The sequence below is a fragment of the Lepeophtheirus salmonis genome, chromosome 3, assembly GCF_016086655.4.
Source record: "Lepeophtheirus salmonis chromosome 3, UVic_Lsal_1.4, whole genome shotgun sequence".
NCBI lineage: Eukaryota > Metazoa > Arthropoda > Copepoda > Siphonostomatoida > Caligidae > Lepeophtheirus > Lepeophtheirus salmonis.
Window position 1 is genome coordinate 23,516,664 of NC_052133.2, and position 8,520 is coordinate 23,525,183.

An 8,520-nucleotide genomic window follows, 5' to 3' on the forward strand; every position below is an offset into this window, starting at 1 on the left:
AGTGTACATTACTGTCTCTAGAAAAAATTCGTTTTATAATTTCAAATCTTTAAATTTTCAAAAATTGTTAGATATTGTTGTCCAATCCTGAGGAAAGAGAATGGCAAAAACAAAATTCTTTTTTTAAGTGTTTATTGTTAGATAAATAACGTCTCGGTATTTACATTTTTTAGGGTATTAATATTTCATCTAAAAAAAATTATTTGTCAAGCAGAAAATTCAGTTGTGCTTTAATTGCAATATTTGTTTGATTTTTGGGGAGAAAAAATCAATCGAAAAGGAATTAATTATGTAATCAATGCAAATAGGTGGATAATTAAGTTTTTATATACGGGACAGGGATTTAAATCCTTAGCAAGTTTACACCTCAACATCTTGGCAACCCTGAGATCTATGCTTATGAAAGTGTGATCATTAGATTCAACTGATGATGCAATTGAGATGTATTCCTAATACGAACGCCGTATAGCCATTCTTGTGTGCTTTCGGGCTGGGTGTATGCCCAAGTACGCAAATAACTACATATATATTTATTAAGGAGAGCTGAAATTGATGTTAACAGATCCAGTGTCATACTATAATTTCAAATTGGTGCGGTTTGTCCAAATCGGGGGATTAAAACCAGGTTTATTCAAGAAAAACCAACATTTTTAAGACCTTTATGTTTTTGATCTGAAACTCTTTGACTACTATGTGTTGGGCGTCTTAGAGAGAGAGCCCAATAAACGTGCACATAATACTGTTGACTCCTTTTGGACTTCCATTCTCAAGGAAGTGGCCAACAGGGACAAGGATTTCCTCATCAAAGCCTGTGCTAGGTTCAAGGCCAGGTTAGATGCTGTGCTTGAAGCTGGGTGTGGTTGGTTAGAGTGGTTGACTTCACTATGGACCCCATCATCTAAGACCAAAAGATTTTTGAATGAAATAAATTGTAGTATACATTATCCTAAATTTTTTGGGATTTAAAATCTCCAACCTGTATAAATTTATCAACATCGGGATTTATATCTAAAAAATTAATTAATAAAATTAAATCTATATTGCACACTTGACTTTCACATAAAATATCAAGAATTAACATAAAATTTTGCTGTAAATATGCCTTTTTTAATATGTATTTGCGTCCTTCTTCTTAATTAACGATCTCTTGCATTTCCAAAATTTTGCACAAATTGAAATTAAATATTTATGAGAGCCTTATGTTATGAGAAAAACTAATTGCAAACTCATAATTAAATGTCAAATGCTGGTAGAATAAAGTAAATCATATTTTTTTGTTGATATGGGTAGTGTTGCGTCAATTTTTACTTATTCGGTCAAGTCCTGTCCAGTCTTTAAACTCAACAGGCTACCATTTTGAAATATCTAAAGGATTCAGATCAGGGTAGTCCAAAAGTAAAAAAAAAAAATTTGGACATTCATATTTTATCTGATCCTGGCTTGAACAATGTTTGTTGTATGCGCTGGAGCACCATCTTATTGGAACACCCACGACTTATTACAGGTCTTTTGGATCTTTGGCAAGACTTGGCATGCATCTTATTGGGAAACTCTGACATGTTCATGGCTGGATTGACTTCAAATGCATGTTAAATAGGCCTTTGGGAGGCTCAATTTTATTGACTTACCATTTCTAGGCCGATCCTGTGGCTTTTCCCATTGTTTTCTGAGATTTTACATTATATAAACGTTAACCTTGAGCCTTTAAACAATTTCAGAGTTGATATGGCCGGTACAGATCTTTTTGCTTCAATTTTTATTAATTTGAAACTTTGTTTAGACGTTATAAAATAATAATAATAAAGTACAATTGCTTTTAGAAGGCTAGTGTTTGAACATTTTACAATATTTTACGGCAATATCAAAATGCTATCAAAAGTGATACCATCGTTAATTGAAATTATTTCTCTATATTATTCATCAAAGAAAAAATCAAGAGATATAAATTAAAGTAATATTAATAGTTATGGTTCTAAGTAATAAGTAAAGCAACTCTTGAATGGAGTAATATTTAACTTATTACTCAAATAAATATTATTCCCCAACACTGATTAAGGTTATCTACCAGGTTGGAATATATCAAGATCATACAAAAATATCCTAGGGAGAGTAGAATATTAAATATTTATCTGCACTTTAATAAGTTTATAAAATGATATTTGAGATTTTAAAAATTCATACAAAAATAAGAAGAATGGAATAAGTTGTATATTTTAATTATTCATATAAGAGATTTATTAATTGATTGTTGATCTTGTAAAAAAAACAACCAAATAATGGATATATATTTTTTACATTAATTTTTTTCTGAATAATATTTTGTTAGTTTTAAATATCTTTTGTATTTTCATGGAATTTTTAAAAAAAAGAAGAGAAAGACGGTGTTGTCTAAATGGTTTGAATACAAATATAAATATATAAAATAATTATATGTATTTTAAGTTGAGTCCCACATCTCAATCAAAGTTTAAAAAAAAACAAAAAACCTATAATAAAGGACTATTCTTTATTTTTGCACAAAATCATTTTAATAAACAATTTTCCTAACCTAAAAAAATATTCCCAATTTTTTAATGACATCCTATGGAGCAAAAATAGAGTATAAAATAAGGATATTTTGTTGATCCATGTATAATGCACATTTTTAGAGAGGAAAGATCAATTAATTCTTAACTTATTATCTTTTCATTGACTAAATAAATAATTTTGACATTATTTCAAACTTTGACCAAGATGTGTGCCACCTAAAGATGACATGGTTAAGCAATACAATTTTGTACTGGTCATTTTATTACCACATGACAAATTTTCCGCCAATCCGTAACCGTAAATGGATATTTCGGGGTTACAAAAATGAGTTGAACATACTGAATTTTAATATACAAATGGGCTTCACCAATTTATTATAGTCTTATCAATGATAATGACTTGACTAAGGATGTTTGAAACATTATTTTGGCTGAAATGAGCAAAAAAGAGCGCTTAAAAAATGACCACCCAAAAAACCAAATTAAGCAATTTGAAATAAAAGAAAAATAGAGTTTTATAAAGATAATTTCAAATAATTTATATTTATCATAATTAATTCATAAATTATATTATATTGACAAATCAAGATTTTAGAAAAAAAAATATTCCTTTAATTTTTGCCTTCAATCATTATTGGTAGTTTTAAACGTACTAAAAGAACGTTTAATGTCAACATTAGTAGTTTGAGGAAATTTGAAGTTGGCGAGATCTTCCGGAGTCTGTTTAAGAGGAGGCACTTCATCATTACCACCACTAATTATACGTCCAACTAGGGTTTCGCAATTTGGATATATAGTATTTCTCCTTTGCTGCAAGATTAAGGTAAATTATTCAATAATCTATTTTAGGGCCAAATTACCCTTCTTTCTCTAATTTGCTATTGTAAGAATCTTCCTCCCTCACATATTCGATGATGTAATCAAACCCCTGATTGCAACAGTACATCACTCGTACATCGCTTCAGCATGAGAGCCTTAGTATAGAGAGCTTTTTGCTGTTGGATTTTCACTCTAAAAATATCATCAAAACTGTTGTATAATCTAAATAGAACCTAATTTTCCTCTATTTATTTCATACCCGTTTAAAAAAAAAGGACAATACGAACACGTTTTTTCCAAAAAAGTCAAGTCAGCAACAATTTTTAGAGCGATTCAGCAAATCACAAATCATAAGTCCAATAATGAGTGAGTAACATTTCAAAAATAAGATAGAAATTTAACATTTTACACACAAGATAGATAAATTAAGCTTAGAATGGGAGTTTTGTGGAGAAAAACACACACCTAAAAAATCACTATACTACTTTCCTTACACTGATGCTAATCAAAAGAGTATTTGGTTCTCCCCCTATATAGCAGTAATTCATCTTAAGCCCCTAAAATCATATAATAGGCAGCTGATGTTTACATTTATTTTACTTAATAATGCTTGATATTTTCGCTCTGGCTTTCTCCTCACGTTCTACAAATTCCAATCCCTTATACATAATAAATGATTAGTTAACACTGATTTCTTCTGTAAGCTGTTTATTTTTTGACAAATTACCATAATAGCTTTATGCATGAAGTTCTAGATACATTCCATTCGTCATGAAAATATATCTACTTAAGTCGAATGATTTTTTGAATGTAGGTGATCTAAAAAATAAAAAATTATTGTAGATATCGTCATAAAATTTTAGAGTTGTTTTCTTTTTTTTTTTTTTTTGGTATAAGAGATGCAATTAATATCACAACAAAACCAAATATTGACAGAGATGTATAAAATATGTCTTACAAAGGGGGAGTGGCTTTTTCTACGATTATTTTATTTTCCAAAGCTGTTATGATTATTGTTTATTTTTGAAGACATAACATCGAGGATAAAATGGTGCTAATAGTGCATGTGCTCATGAAAGATAGACAGTAACAACAAGGGGTTTCTCGAGAGTTATACCGGGTCGATGCGATATTTTTGACACTTGATATTATTGACATAATGACCGTTAGAAAGTAGGTAATTACTGTAGCATTTTTCCAAAATAAAGTGTCAACATTTGAGAACACGGGGTGCTTACAACAATGGAATTTAACGACTTTAACCTGTCCAAAAAGTGCAAAAGAATAACCGCAGTCAGGATTATTCGCTCTAGTGTTAAGGACTGTGACATCATGAAAGGAGCCTGCATGGTGAGGAAAACAGTGAAGGCTATCAGGGCTATTTGGCATTATTTTTATATCAAAAGTTGCAGATGTGTCTGTCCAAGAACTTAGAGGACTACACCAGCCCCAACATCTGGTCTCCACACAGTTCCAGCTGCAATCCCTGTGACTTCTACCTGTGGGGCACAGTTAACGGGACACCAACCGAACCTCTTGCAATACGGTGGCTTTGTTAAAGCATTACCCCATCCTGATTTTCTGCATGTTGCCAAGGACCAGATTGAGCGTGCCTGCAACAGGTACAGACTGGATAAGATAATTGCCTACTTTGAGTAGAATTCGAAGCCAGAAGCCACACCTTTTAAGTAATAATTGAATTTTTTGATTTAATCAATTATTAAAGATTTTAAACATTGTTTTATAAATTTTTGAAATTTGTCAAAATATCGGGCCGACCCTATATGTGTAAGCCCTTGTTGGACTCGGAGTACAATTGAGGATCAACTTAGAAGTAATTCTAGCATATTTGTTCTTGCTGTAAAAGAAGTGGTATTTGTGTTTATTTCCTTTCTCTCTCAGCTACTTGCAGTCGATCTACAGTCATGACAGCTAAGCTGATCTCCTTCCAAACATTCCTTAAATTCTCCCAATTACCGCTTTAATTTTCTTTTTTTTTTTAAATTTTTACATATCAGCAGGACATATTTTATACATGACTGGGCTTACACGAAAAAATGATAAGAACAACAGAAAATATTTTTCTGCGTGCAATACATTATTCGTCATAATATTCCCTTCTTATTTTCTATAAATTAATATAATTACTCCTTTGAATATACTAAGAATGGATTAGTTGATATATTGTTTTTAGGAGTTGTTACATAAAATTGCCTTGCCAGAATGTAAAGATAAAACACAGCTAAAATTAACATGGAGATATCATCAAAATTTGAAGAATGTTTTGGATAAAAACAGCTTAGCTGTCATGGTTTATTATTAAACCAGCTGCAAGCAGCCGTTAGAGGAAGGAAATAAACACAAATCTGAGTTTAGGACTGATGAACTGTAAAAAAGACCGGACCGTTCAGACTGAGGGCGGATTAAAAATAACCTGATAGGAATGTAGTCCTAGGATCGATAAAACACTCTAAACCGGTTGTTAAGGTAAGACAAAACTGAGAATGTATTATATTCACATAAGTTTTTATCGAATCGCAAGGAGAGAAATATGTTTTTTTGAATATTTTTTTATGCTGAATTATGTTTTCAACAATGTATATTCAATTTATTGACTCAATTTGAGTCAATAATAACTACATAATTCTTGAATAACTACATAGTTTGTGCTTGATTTGATATTTAAAATTGTTTCAATGCTCTTTTTTTTTAAAGCAAACTATTCAAGAAGTATTAGTTTATATATATCTACATCCCTTTACATACAGTGACTCACAATCAATCAGTAATACGAATACTGTAAATACATTAATCATTCCAAATCTAATTCTCACTTTTCATTTTACACAAAAGTAAGAAAAGATTTGAATTCCCCCTTTTTTGGTTCCTTAGCACTAATAAATAATTATTGAGTCCCTTAACTTAATTTAAGATAAATACATTTTTTATCCTTTTATGCTTATCCTTTGAAGTAAATTTCATTTCCGACTTTCAGATTTCCAAAAAATCTAAAAGTAAAAACTTGCTTCTCCTTCAACAAGTAGAAATATTTGAAACACTCCTTGTGATGTTAACATACCTAACCTGGGACTATAAATAGGAGGGCTTATTTTTGATGCACGAAACCTTTATTTCCCTGAAGGTATTAATTACAAATTCAATTTTCAGTAGAAGGAGAAGAAGAAAATAGTAAGAGCTAGGTGGAAATACATTTAATTCATGTTCAATTTGATGAATATTTATTTTGAAATATTCAGATTAATAGATCTGCATCGATCCATTGTTTCCGTTCTTAGTAATTAATATGATTCCAGACACGCTTCTGATCCTCTGTTCAACTTCTTGTTCTGCTCAAGGGATCTCACCTCATTGGGGACCCTCACTTGGTGGATATATACTATTTATAGCAGTTTTATTTTTAAGAAATTTTATGAAGACATTTGGAAAAATTATATTCTTCAAAAATAAATTTTAAATTTAGAAAACAATCAATCTTTTTTTGCTGTTACCACTTGTCAACAAATCGAGGTGGAAGATTGAATAACTATAATATCAAAGAAGAATGCACATTTGGTCATAGTTAAAGCAAATATCATTAAAAAATAGAAAAAAAACCTTTCAAAATTGAATGCTACATTATAAATATTTTTTTTAGATTGATTAAAGATAAGTGAATATTATTTAATACATTTTCTAATAATTTTGTTATTAGAAATTTATTTTTTGGTAATTTATATTGGAGTAAAAGTTTCCAAATTTTTCATGTTATTTCCGTTATTTTTGATGAAGTAATTTCAATTCGATGTTCGGAGTAACTAATCTATTCTAATTTACAATATTAATACATCATTGATATATATAACATTGCATTATAAATATCATATTCATTTTTGAGATTTAGAGGTATTTAGTTTAAAATAAAAATTACTAAAAGCATACATAATTTTTGTTTGTATTTATTCAATTTTTTTACTCTATTTTTTTTTTTAACTCACGTAAATTTTCATTTTTGATATTCACCCAACTTCTCAATACTAAGTTGAATTTTATGTTCATAAACCACGATAATATACATAGCGTGATTGATTAAACTTAAAATAGCAAGGAAAATTCTTTGACGTCCCAACAGCAGACGACAAAAAAAAAAAAAATTAGTTGAGCAAAGCAATAGAAAGCATAGTATTTCCCGCTATAACTAAGCTCCGACAATTTTATTCTATTGAAACTTCGGCCAAATCAGAACTCAATCTATATCTATATTGAGCTATGATTCACCATTGAGAAGGAACAGACGATCCAGGAATTGAGGAGTAGTTTTTAAAAACATAGTAGAGTTTAGGGGAAGACTAAAACCATGGATTAAAACTTGGTGATACAACCTATTCGCGGCAGAATTTATCTAATTTACTACAGATTGCACTCTAGTGTGCTTAATTGAAATTTCTTTGCTTAAACCCTAATTCACCATAAAAAGAATTAAATGGCTATTGGAGGGAATGTACGATTTACTAATAAATTTTGTGGCAAGTTTAAAATTGGCTCCATTATCCGAAGTTATGCAATAATTTTATCAAAAATTTGATATTTATCAAAGATATTCTGAAAACAGTATAATATATCATTTAAATATAATTATATTATATCCGTCTAAAATAGAAAATAAAAGTAGTTTACTTGATAATTAAGTAATTTATGTTCAAAATACAATTTGAGCATTTATTTAGTAATCATTAGTCAAATAAAATAACAACTTTTAATGATTATGATTTCAATTTGTATTTACAAGTATATTATTTATGTTTAATCAATATATTAAAAAAAAAAAAAAAAAAAACCTTTAAAAAACGCTAGTTGCTTCTCCAGTAGGTCCATCCTTAAATTATTGGCCAGCAGGTACACGATCTGTCAGATAATTTTTGTGAAAATAATAAGCAGTAACAGAAACAAACAGAACACCAGATGGACTTGTCCATCCATCCGTTGATATTCCAACTGTTTCTGCACATTTAAGTTCTTCAATAATCTGTCTATAAGAAAATATTTATAATTAAATTTGAAAAATTGATTCTAAATTTCTAAGAGCAAGTAATAAAAATGCTAATACGCAATTCTAGCTCTTTAGATTTATTATCCTATAAAGCTTGCAACAACTATTCAGGTGTATATTTTCGGG